Raw genomic sequence first — 10016 nt, 5'->3', positions numbered from 1 at the left:
TAACAACCGTATATTACATCTGCAGTATAAAGAAATAAATATGTGGTGTTCCACACAGTAAACACACGTGCAGCATGCTAACAATGCATTAGCCAAATCAAATAACATCACCAAAAACCGCGGAAAAAATGTGAAGAAGGGATGTCATGCCTGGAAGGTCACACTCCATCCCTCCTTTGCGTAGGGCGCAAAAATATAGCAATAAACGTACGAAAAAATCTTCTTATCGCTGGACCCATCTTCTTCACGTGAGTGATCTCGGAATTATTCTGATAATAATTAGATTATTTGCATTTTATCATTATCACCTTCCATCCATTCCATGTCATTCACTCAACTCGTCTTTCATTTTACCAGTAGGGCAAGCTTGATTTGGAAACAATGGCCCCGATTTATTCACTTCCCATCTGGTGTTCTTTCATACTGGTGTTCTTTCATACTGTTTCAACAGGTTCTAGTCATGTTATTAATAATAATAATACATTTGATTTATAAAGCACTATTCAAGAACCCAAAAACGCTGACCGTGAGTAAAAACAAAGAAACAAAGAAACAGAGAATCACAGGGAATGAGCAACAGTATGAGGACAGAGGACCTTTAACCACGGGTAAACAAGTAACAGATGCAGAGTCCAGTAGTCAGGGAAGTAAGGAAGCCGAGGGGAAGGGGCAGGTGAGGGAGAGGAAGTAGGGAAGGGGAAAGGGAGGTGGTAGGTTGGAGGAGGGTGGTTATGGGTAGGGAAAGTTCAAAAAACAGGTAGGTTTTGAGTCTGGCTTTAAAGGTGGAGAGTGAGGGAGAGTCACGGACAGTCTGAGGGAGGGTGGTCCACCGTCTGGGTGCAGCTCATGAAAAAGACTGGTCACCAAAACCTTTAAGTTTGGATGATGGGACAGTGAGGGAAAGAGTGGAAGAGGACCGGAGGGAAACGGGTGGGGCGGTAGGGGAGAAGGAGATCACATTATCAGTCAGGTAGGGGGGGCCAGGCTATGGAGGTGAACATGCTGATAAACAGGGGTCTTTCCTGGTGATACATGAATACTTTCCTGAATACGGAATACGGTTGCTGAGCCCTTTTGACAGGCGGAAATAACAAACTGAGTGAGGTATAATTGTTGGTCGTGTTTTGTTTGGGGAGGGGTGAGAATTGTGGATTGAGTTATGTCTAAGGTATCTACAGACTCAATATCGTCCGTTTGCGCCGTTTCTGTTAGTTCTTGATCAAGTAGCCAAATTGTCATTACTTTGATTGTTCCAGCGCAGCCAAATCGGTTCTAATCTCTCCGACTGTTCGAGAGGGTGCCCTTTGCAGGTACACAATGTGTGAGGTGGTGCCAATGAGCTCCTGTTTTTCCTCTAACTTTCAGGGCGTGGGATGTGTGTTCAACCACTTCCCAAGGCCCTGTCCACCTGGGTTCAGTCCACTTTCTTTTGTGAACTTTAACCCGTACCCAATCTCCAGGCTTAACAGGAGTCTTATCTGCTTCCTCCTGATCCTCCTCGGATCTCTGAACCTGTGTAGACAAGACTTGAGTGATGTTAGTGAGGGCCTTTAGGTAATCTTCCACCTCTATCTCCCATATGTTCAAAGTGGGTTCACACACTCCCTCTCTAGGTGGGCCTGGCATTGGTCTCCCTGTCATTAACTCATGAGGGGAGAGATGAGTTTTCTCATTTTGAGAGGATCTCATAGACATCAATGCAAGAGGCAGGGCATCCACCCACTTCAGCTTTGTCCCATGACAAGCTTTTGCTATCTTCCTTTTCAAGGTCTGATTTGCTCGCTCGACCAAACCTTGCGAGGCAGGATGGTAAACGCTGCCATATTTGTGTTCTATTCCTAAGTATTTTTCCACCTCACCTAGCTTTTGGCTGGTGAAATGAGTCCCATTGTCGGACCTTATGAGCCGGGGGACACCGTGCCGTGGAATTAGTTCATTTTTTAGCCACTTAATGACCGATCCAGCATCCTCCTTTTTACAGGGGATTGCTTCAACCCACCTGGTGAATCTATCCACCATCACCAGTATGTATCTGTAGCCCCTTACAACGTTTTCAGCCCCCATGTCAGTGTAGTCAATACAAATTTCCTTAAATGGTGCATCAGGGACAGGGAACCTTCCCATGGGGAGCTTGTATGTTTTTTTGTTGTTGTATGCATTACAAGTGTCGCAATCTGTAATGTAGTTTTCTATCATGTCCTTCATGTAAGGGTGCCACCATTGTAGTTCTACTTCCTTGGTGGTTCTCCGTCTGCTGATGTGGGTGGGGCCATGGGCCTGTTTTATGAGTAGCTGGCATAGTTTTGCAGGAGCTACTAGGCGGCCGTCATGTGCCCTCCAGATTCCTTTTTCACATTGGGCTCCTTTCCTTGCCCATTGATTTTGTTCATAAGGTCCTGCTTCTTTTTGCATTTCTCTAATGCTGTCTTCAGTTAGCTCTGGTCTGTTTTCTTCCTGGAGGCTCACCATCTGTCCTGTGTAACCTCCTGCTTTTTTGGCCGCTTTGTCTGCTGCATCGTTTCCCCGGGCTATGGGTGAGGTCGAATTCTGATGTCCTTTGCACTTTATAACGGCTACCTCCCGGGGGAGCAGTACAGCCGCTAACAGTTTTCTGAGTGCTTCTGCATGTTTGACAGGTGCTTTCTGGGAGGTGATGAAACCTCTTCTTATCCACTGGGGTCCATTGACATGAACGGCTCCATGGCCATACGCTGAGTCTGTGTAGATGTTTACTCTGGCACCTTCACTTAATTCCAGTGCTCTGGTTAAGGCTTTGATCTCCGCCAGTTGTGCTGAGGCTGGTTGTGGTATGATGGCTGCTTCCAGAGTTATTGTTTGGGAACCTTTTTGTTGTACCACTGCGTAGGAGGCAACGTTTCCTGTTTCACCCTTGTAGCAGCATCCATCACTGTACATGACCTTTTCTGGGTTTGGTAGTGGTTCCTCTTGTAGATCTGTTCTGATTCTCAGATCTTTCTGGGCGATGTAACTACAGTCATGTGGTTCCAGGTCTTTTGATGTTAGTCCGGTGGCTATGTTCACTCTTCCTGATTCATAGCTGATGTGTGGTTGTGTGAGGGTCTCAGAAACCTTGATTCTTCTGATTGGCGAGAAGGTGAAGGCTTTGGAGCTCAGGAATGCGACTACTCCATGAGTTGTGTTTATCTTGAGGGGGTGGCACATGACCACGTGAGCTGTCTTCTCAATGGCTCTGGCGAGTGCCGCCAGGTGTCTTGTACATCCTGCTTGACCTTTTTCGATGTTGTCGAGTTTTGAACTATGATATGTTAGTATCCTTCGTTCCCCCTCCTTTTTCTGAAACAGAACTCCGTTTACCACCCCTTCTGTTTCAGAAACATCCAAGTAGAATGGTTGTGAGTAGTCTGGAGTGCACAGGTGAGCAGCCTGTGCCAGGGCTTGTTTGGTCTGGGTGAATGCTTCTTCTCCTTCCAGTGTCCAATCCAGTACCGCTGTGAGGTTCCTGTTGCCAGCTTCTGTAATCATGTCCCTCAAGGCCTGAGTTAGGGACACATAGTCAGGTATATGGGATCTGCTGTAACCGGTCAAGCCCAAGAAAGCCAACATCTGTTGCACTGTTCTTGGTTTCCCATGGGTGAGGATGGAGGTTCGTTGAGATGAGGACAGCGTCAGGCTGTTTGCTGAGATGAGCCTTCCAAGGAAAGTAACGGTTCGTCTTGCTATCTGGGTTTTCTCCTTTTTAACCTTGTAGCCAATTTTGGCTAGGAATACCAACAGATCGGAGGTGGCTTTTAGACAGGTCTCACCAGAGGGGGCAGCCAAGAGCAGATCATCCACATACATAATCAGAATGACTCCTTCCGGCAGTGCCAGGGTGTCTAGGTCCTTCTTCAGTGCTTGGTTGAATAGTCCAGGGCTACCCTTGTAGCCTTGCGGCATCCTATTGTAGGTGAGTTGAAGTCCTTTATAGGTACAGTTACAGCATTGCAAATTGAGGTCCCTCCTACCGCCGTTTCAACGCCCTCTGCCGCCCGTTAACGGCTCTTGTCAAATGGTTTTATTAGGGTGGGTGCGGTTTCTGTTTTGTGCCGCCAGGAGGCGCAAAGTCAAAGTCAAGTTGGAATTATATCCTTCCTTCGAGACAACCGAACTTGCTATGCCTCCTAAATGTGAATCGGAAATACAAAAATACCGGCTACAGCAAAGACCTATGGCTATTCCAAATGGCACGTAAACCCCATTGTTTTAGTGGTTTGTCCACTAATGTCCATTATTGAGGACCAAGTACGTGCCCTTAATCGGCAGCGTGTGCCGGGAACAGTGCAGGAGTTGACGACCAAATCGACCAGGGTAAATACTGGCTGGTGTTCGGGTCACCGGAGACGCTGTGGGGAATGAACGTTGGATTAAGTGGTAAGTTAAATGATCTGATCTTCACTGTTTTATCTGCCGCTTACGTGACGTGACAGGGGCTACTGTTTCATATGATCTAACGAGTGGTGGTCACTGCTGTTTTCAAGTCCAATTGATCGCCAAATGCGAGGGGAGCACACAAACAAGAACAACTCCGTTATAATCCCATACAAAGAGCAAATTGACTGGCTTAATGCACAAAGAAAACAACACATTTCGAGTAGTCTTCCCTTGTACACATACTGTAAACAGTACTGTATATTCTCGAAGTCAACTTCCTTTGACTGGGTAGAGCAGACGGGAGAGTCGACCAAAGCAGACCCTGGTCCCCCAAGTCAAATTCTACGTATGTCTGCTCTACCCATTTCATAACAGGTGAGAATAAGGAACACATATTTATATAGTAAATTAAGTTGTATTGGCTGTGAGGCTGTAAACAGCAGATGTTAGCTGCTAGCTGATTGATTGATTAGCTAGCAGTCTCTGCTAGCTACTTCCCCATAATAGTCCATTCTCAGTGTAGCCTACATGCCTTTTTCATTTTTATATGTTACTAGTATACTATTTATCAATCACATTCAGTGTTGTTGTCCTTGCTCTAAGGACTTGTTATTGAATAGTCGTATTGCTTGTAATATACATGTCATATGTATACTCTCTGTCAGGATCTATGGGGTAACAGTACTGTATATTTGCATATCATATTATGTCACAAATGTAACAGTACTATATACCTGTATGTCATGTATGTCCCTATGCCATAAATGTCATGATGTCATGTATGTTGAGTATGTCACAAATGTCACTATGAATTGAAAATGGGGGACCCTGATGTAAACAAGACGAAAGTCTCTCTGGTCTGCATCCCCTTAACAATTGTGTGTATTGAGCCGTACTGTATTGTATCCATTCTGCAATCTGTTAATAACGTTTTCATTAATTCATTAATTCATTCATTCATTCATTCATTCATTCATTCATTCATTCATTCAGGTGCAAAGGTCAACGACCAAACACACCCAGACTACATTCCATCTGTATTCCCTTCAACATCACAGTCTACACCATCTACGTCAACGAACATCAGTCGCCATGAGCAGCGTGCAAAAGCAGACCCTGGTCCCCCAAGTCAAATTCTACGTATGTCTGCTCTACCCATTTCATAACAGGTGAGAATAAGGAACACATATTTATATAGTAAATTAAGTTGTATTGGCTGTGAGGCTGTAAACAGCAGATGTTAGCTGCTAGCTGATTGATTGATTAGCTAGCAGTCTCTGCTAGCTACTTCCCCATAATAGTCCATTCTCAGTGTAGCCTACATGCCTTTTTCATTTTTATATGTTACTAGTATACTATTTATCAATCACATTCAGTGTTGTTGTCCTTGCTCTAAGGACTTGTTATTGAATAGTCGTATTGCTTGTAATATACATGTCATATGTATATACTCTCTGTCAGGATCTATGGGGTAACAGTACTGTATATTTGCATATCATATTATGTCACAAATGTAACAGTACTATATACCTGTATGTCATGTATGTCCCTATGCCATAAATGTCATGATGTCATGTATGTTGAGTATGTCACAAATGTCACTATGAATTGAAAATGGGGGACCCTGATGTAAACAAGACGAAAGTCTCTCTGGTCTGCATCCCCTTAACAATTGTGTGTATTGAGCCGTACTGTATTGTATCCATTCTGCAATCTGTTAATAACGTTTTCATTCATTCATTCATTCATTCATTCATTCATTCATTCATTCATTCATTCATTCATTCATTCATTCAGGTGCAAAGGTCAATGACCAAACACACCCAGACTACATTCCATCTGTATTCCCTTCAACATCACAGTCTACACCATCTACGTCAACGAACATCAGTCGCCATGAGCGGCGTGCAAAAAGGAACTCCTCTTCATACCATCGTAAGTGATATCATCTAGTTTTCAGTTATGTGCCAAAATCAATGGGTTCCTAAATTGCAGTTTCTTATTAGTATGGTTTTTATTTCATTTAAAGTGACTCCCCACAAGAGGACTAAACGTTGCAGCCAAGACATCCAAGTTGAGGCAGCAGCCCAAGTTGAGGAAGCAGCCACACCTCCCATCACTGAGCAGTCTCTGTTTGACGAGATGCAGTCTCTCAGAGAGGAGAGGGATGCAGCCAAGGAGGATGGTGACCAACAGAGAACCAAGGTCGAGTCAAGCTCCTTGACCGCTTCATCTGTGGACATCAATTGGCAGGCCTACAATTTCAACATGCACAACAATGCATGTAAAAAATGCTTATTTTTTTTATATACAAAAATACAAAAGTGCTATTTCAAGTTTCAACATGCACAACAATGCATAACATATGCATAACAGCAGCATTGGCAGACCTACATTTTCTCCAAGAAGGAAGCCATAACATAAAACTTCAAAAGGGCTAAAAACTAAATTACAAACATCACAAAACAAACTGGTCAGACTACTGCTTGACCTTACTCCTAGAACGCACCTCACCCCTGCCCACTTTGACAATATAGGATGGCTTAGAGTAGACGACAGAGTACAGCAACTTAGTTAGGGTTAGACTTCTTTTTCTTTTTTCTGCACTCCGGGCAATACCATGTCTTGCTTTTTGGTAGCCTTTTGAGGTTTAGACACCTGGGATGGAACCAGTCATCACAGGTGTCACAGCCAACCATGCTCTCTGATTCTGTTGTTTTACACAAGCAGTAGACTGGAGTGCTTGTGCTGCTGGCCGCCTGTTGCTCCTGTTGGGTGGGTAACACTGGTAAATTTGTGGCAACATTCTTTTTATTATTTATTTTTTATTTAAAAAATATTATTTTGTATAACTCACCCTGCCATACAGTCACAGTGACCTGCAACCACCTTTCCCGTGCCATCTAAGGCCACCCAAGGATGATGTGGATCATCATTCACTCTGTAGGATGGTCTGACATCTGCCCGCAACAAGGTGCACCTTGTCAGTTTCCGGTGGAACACGGTTTCTACCCAACCAGAGACAAAGAAGCGGTATGCCTCTAAAGACTTATAGTTCTCCATGGCTTCTGATGAGAATACACCTGAAATAATAATGTAACTCTGGCCTGATCAATATTCTTCAGTTTTTTATCTTATCTTATCTCCTATCGGTACTGTTGTCATTATATATATGAATTGAAAATGGGGGACCCTGATGTAAACAAGACGAAAGTCTTCCTCTGGTCTGCATCCCCTTAACAATTGTGTGTATTGAGCTGTACTGTATTGTACCCATTTTGCAATCTGTTAATACAATTTCCATTCAATTACTGTATCTATGGAGGACAAACATGTCATGTCCAAATGTCATATCTAGCTACAGGCTATTCAATGGCACATTTTCATATTATTCCTTGCACAGGGCTTAATATTTCTCTTTTCTAACAGAGAATTGAAATAAAATATCCCTATAGGCCGTAAAGTGAATGCTGTATCGTTTCACCCCTTTTTTTAAGTTTTAAATAGACAATAATAAAAATAGTAGATGTAAACAAGACGAAAGTCTTTCTCTGGTCAGTATTGTACCCATTGTAGTGGAATATACTATGGAATATATTACATTGGATGCCATTTTGTCACAGGAAAGATTAGCCTCTAGGATGGAACTGTGACCGTACTGTGACTGTGACCGACACCTCCCTGCCCCCTCTCCTTGATGAGGTGTTAATAGGTGGGTAGGTGGGGTGGGGGGCTGTACATTGATGGTGGGGGGGGGGGGGGTGTCTCAACACTGTTTTTTTCAAGTCAGGTCAAGTCAGCTTTATTTGAACTCTGCAGAGGAAGGATGAACTTTGCAATGTACAAACGTCTTTCTCTGGTCTGCATCCCCTTAACAATTGTGTGTATTGACTGTAGTTTACCCATTCTGCAATGGTAATAAAATTCTCATTGTAAAAAAATAAGTTGTATCTATTCTATTCTACTATTTTATTGCACTGCACTATTTTACTCTGTCTATTTTATCTTACTATTTTTTAGATTGCTGGACAGTAGTCCAGATGTGACAAAACGAGTGATTGTATGACTTGCTTGGTACAGTAGCTGTGTCTGTTAAAAAATAGGCATTCCGTCTAATAATTGAAATACTTCTGCTCATTTTTGTTACAGTATTGTAGTGGCCATACTGGTTGTTTACATCAGGGTCCCCCATTTTCAATTCATCGTAACATATATGACATACACGACATACAGATAGACAGTACTGCTACATCTATACATTTATGACATACCAGATTTGCAAATACAGTACTGTTTGTGATACATAGTAGTATAGACATAGCAGCATAGGTAGTACTGTAGTAGTAGATAGTAATACATACTGTACTGTATTCTAATGATATTCCTACTTCTGCAGTAGTTGCATTTATTTTACAACATATTCAAAATAGTTTTGGGAGCAGGACTAAGTGGATTATGACTTCTGGAATCTATTCAGTTCATGACAACAATACATGACAACAATAACAATACACTTTTGTATTTATTAATGTCCAGATGTGACAAAATGGCATCCAATGTAATAAAAAAAAGTCAATCAACGAACTCGATTCTTGTACCGGATCTCCTCCCTGGTAAACAAGAATACCCTGAAGACTCTGGCAGGAGCACTCATTCAAGGGTACTACGACTATGCTTGCACCTCATGGTACCAAAGCACCTCAAAGGCACTAAAAACCAAATTACAAACATCTCAAAACAAACTAGTCAGACTACTGCTTGACCTGACTCCTAGAACCCACCTCACCCCTGCACACTTTGCCAACCTAGGATGGCTTAGAGTAGACAACAGAGTACAGCAACTTGCAATGGGCCTGGTCTACAAGATACACTACACGACCAAGGTACCCATGTACATGTCAAAATACTTCCCAAAGGTCAGTGAATACCACGATCACAACACCAGAGGGAGCTCCACAAATCATGTAAAACCCAGATTCGGCTCAAACAAGGGACTAAACACGTTTCGCAATTATGCCACAACAATGTGGAACGCCCTACCCAAAGCTGTAAAGGAATGTAAATCACTACCCACCTTCAAAAACACTCTCAAAGAACACCTACGGGAGACTGCAATTCAAAACTGGCCCCTACAAATGTCCTAACCCAGTTGTACAATAAAGACCAAGCATGGCTTTGTCAGTATTCCAATGTACAGCCCCACCCAACCCCACCCCACCTACCCAACCTCCTCCAATGTACAGTTTCCATGGCAAATGTATGTCAGTATTCCAATGTACAGTGTCCCTAGTAAGAGATATGTACAGATATAGATATAGTATTAATATGTACAGTGATACAGGTATAAAGACACTATGGTAGTAACTAGTAAGTCATACTGACCAGCAGTGTAACTAGTAAGAGTAGGTAAGAGATAGTATTAATATGTACAGTGATACAGGTATAAAGACACTATGGTAGTAAGTCATACTGACCAGCAGTGTAACTAGTAAGAGTAGCAGGTAAGAGATATGTACAGATATAGATAGTATTAATATGTACAGTGATACAGGTATAAAGACACTATATGGTAGTAAGTCATACTGGCCAGCAGCGTAACTAGTAAGAGTAGGTAAGGGATGTAC

General features: G+C 42.7%; 1 long non-coding RNA gene across 1 annotated transcript; it reads left to right on the top strand.

Annotated features, from left to right (window-relative positions):
- The first annotated feature begins 4168 nt into the window (after positions 1-4168).
- On the top strand, positions 4169-6848 carry LOC311230185. The gene is made up of 3 exons (XR_014619778.1): positions 4169-4392; positions 6190-6327; positions 6422-6848. It is a non-coding gene; the product is annotated as an uncharacterized lncRNA (long non-coding RNA).
- The last annotated feature ends 3168 nt before the right edge of the window (positions 6849-10016 follow it).

The sequence above is a fragment of the Notolepis coatsorum genome (assembly GCF_963971535.1).
Source record: "Notolepis coatsorum genome assembly, chromosome: 6".
NCBI lineage: Eukaryota > Metazoa > Chordata > Actinopteri > Aulopiformes > Paralepididae > Notolepis > Notolepis coatsorum.
This window is presented reverse-complemented; position numbering and strand designations above follow the sequence as displayed.